Source organism: Buceros rhinoceros, unplaced genomic scaffold, assembly GCF_000710305.1.
Source record: "Buceros rhinoceros silvestris isolate BGI_N320 unplaced genomic scaffold, ASM71030v1 scaffold570, whole genome shotgun sequence".
Classification (NCBI taxonomy): domain Eukaryota; kingdom Metazoa; phylum Chordata; class Aves; order Bucerotiformes; family Bucerotidae; genus Buceros; species Buceros rhinoceros.
In genome coordinates this window covers 132,913-135,412 of record NW_010388793.1, presented here as the reverse complement: position 1 = coordinate 135,412, position 2,500 = coordinate 132,913, and the positions used below count along the sequence as shown (strand labels likewise).

Genomic DNA, 2,500 nt, shown 5'->3' with positions numbered 1-2,500 from the left:
CGGCAAGTGAGATGAGTTTGGCCCATGTATTTAGGCTTTTCTCTATGTTTTTAGACATTAAAATACAGTAATTCCAAGGACCTGTTTTTTCTTTTGAATGACAAATCTTCCCTTTGCTGTTTGTTTGTTGCAGCCTGTGCACTGGCTGTTGGGTCGGCAAACAGCCCAAGTACTGATTGCAGGATGCATTTTGCATGTGACCAACTGGGAGGTGTGGCGTGGCAGCCTAGCACGAGCGGGCTACAGGTTAGAAAATCTTTGCTAGCTATGGTTGTACCAAAATTAATTTCAAGTTTGGGTTTTTTTTTCAGTAATTATTAACTTGTCAGGTTCCTGGGCTTTCTCCTGAGGTGAGCTGAGGACCTGCGTGATGGAGGACCTGCCACTTTCTGGTTGAATGCCAGCAGGCCTGGGGAAGCTTCCCAGCACAGGGCATTGTGCTGGTCCCTGTTGGTGCTAGGGCTTTTGAGAACAGCTTTAGCCGGGCTTTGGAGTAGGGGGAGCATGGTTATCCTACTCAGGGTTTGGAGCAGCCTTGCCTTTCCTCTCTTTAGGCTTAAGTGCAGCTTTTGAGACTGACAGCCCCTGGCCTATTCCTGGCCTATTCCTGGCCAGAGAAAAGCAATGATCAGAAGGCTCGCCTGCTTCACACAAGGGCAAGGACGCAGGTGATCAGCCAGTGCTGCAGAGGGGAGGGGGACACTGGACTAAAGCTTCCCAAAGCACTGTTGCTGACAGCAAGTCTTATGGACACCTGAAGCGGGTCTGAGCTGGGGAGGGTAGTGTGGAGGAGAGAGGGAAATGGGTGAGCTCTGAGCTTCTCTTTTCCCCACAAAAGCAAGAGGGCTCTTGGAGTATTAACTTCCCAGCAGCTTTTGCTGGGAAGGTGGAAGGTGCACGTCCTCTCTGAGGGACTGGAAGGGGAAGAGGGCGAGTGTGTGAAATGCAGACCTGTTTGTGGGAGACAAAGCTTTAGTTTTCCTACCCCGTGGTGTTTAGCCGAACCCATGGAAGAGCAGCTCAGAATTTTTCTAACCCTCACCGCAGAGTTGTTCTTTGCGGAGAGAAGAGCATCCTCATGCTGTTAGCCATGCTATTGCAATCTGCTCGCACAGCGGGGTTTTTATATCAAGAACACTAAATTAGTGAATCCAACTCCAGTGTACATCCTTGACTTGAGGTATAGGAGTTAAATGGTGATACCTTGGTAGGTTTTGAAAAACAGTTTGTACAGTTGGATTGTTTTTTTTTTTACATTTCTAACTCAGTATTATTCTGGGAGAGAGGCATGTAGAAAGATAGTGCAAATTTGCCTACCTTGCCTTTAACAAAAACAGATCCTTACTGACATGGGAGGATCTAAGCCTGAGCTTTTTCCTGCATCAGAAGGGAGAACAGATCCCACAAGCTGGTGCTGGTGTTGGCAGCACCAACTCAGACTCCCCGTCTGTGGTGTACTCACACAGGTAGGACTGTAATTTGCCCTGCTTCACGTTTATTACTGGTGCTAGCACATCAAGTGAAAGTACGTTGGGTTAGCTATCAGCTGTCCTGTGACAGCAGCAGTTCCCCCAAACAACTGTAGATGCAAAAAACTGGAATGTGAAGGCGGATGAAGCAGCCTTCATACAAGATTTCACGGTGCTGATTTCACACTGTCCTTTTAAAGACTTACGCTTTACCAGTATACACACCGAAGGACACGTGCTGCACGTCCCAGAACTGGTGAAAGGAATAAAGCTCGAGTGTGGCTTTGGTGGTCCTGTGTTAGCTCTGTGAATGAACCTCTCATCAAAATGGCAATGAAATATATCTTCAGGAAACTGCTCTTGAACAGGGAGCAAGTGCTGCTGGCTGGGTTCATTTAGAATCCAAGGTCAAATGTTACACAGGAAACCTAAACTGCCGTTCATTCTTAATAAAAGCTAGAAGATGGAATTGGATAATGAAAATCCAATTATTACAGTGGAGACCAGTCAGGAGACAGAAGATTTTACAGGAAAAAAAGACACTTCTACTGCAAAACAAGCTAGGACAAATTCTACTCATACAGAGGCCAGCGCTCGGATAATCAGTACAGAATCAAACCAATACTTTAGAAAGATTTAAATAATTGTCTTGATATAGTATCTATGTATTTATATATCTATAATGTAGAGTATATTATGTACATATTAGACATCAGATTGCAATAGAAGTCTTAAAACAATTTGCGTAATCATTCTATAGATGGTAACTTTGGTTGGAGAATAGTTTAAAGATAGATACACAACGTTGCAGGAGTACTGTGGATAGATTTTTTTTTTTTCTTTTACATCCTATGCTGCTGTGAGACATGGAATTATGCAGAAACACTGACCCTGGAAACCAAATCCATAAGAATGACCGATCTTCTGCGGGATAGGAAACAGGAGTCCACCTTACCCTGAATGCTCATATGGCTTTTATTCATTATAATTATTATTTCAACATACCAGACTATACCTTGGGCAGTCTAGGT

The 2,500-nt window shown here is 44.4% G+C and overlaps 1 protein-coding gene across 1 annotated transcript in view; it reads right to left on the bottom strand.

The window, feature by feature from the left end:
- The window catches only part of LOC104489122 (poly(rC)-binding protein 3-like), a 56,061-nt gene that overhangs the window by 4,116 nt on the left and 49,445 nt on the right, over positions 1–2,500 (bottom strand). The window lies entirely within an intron of this gene.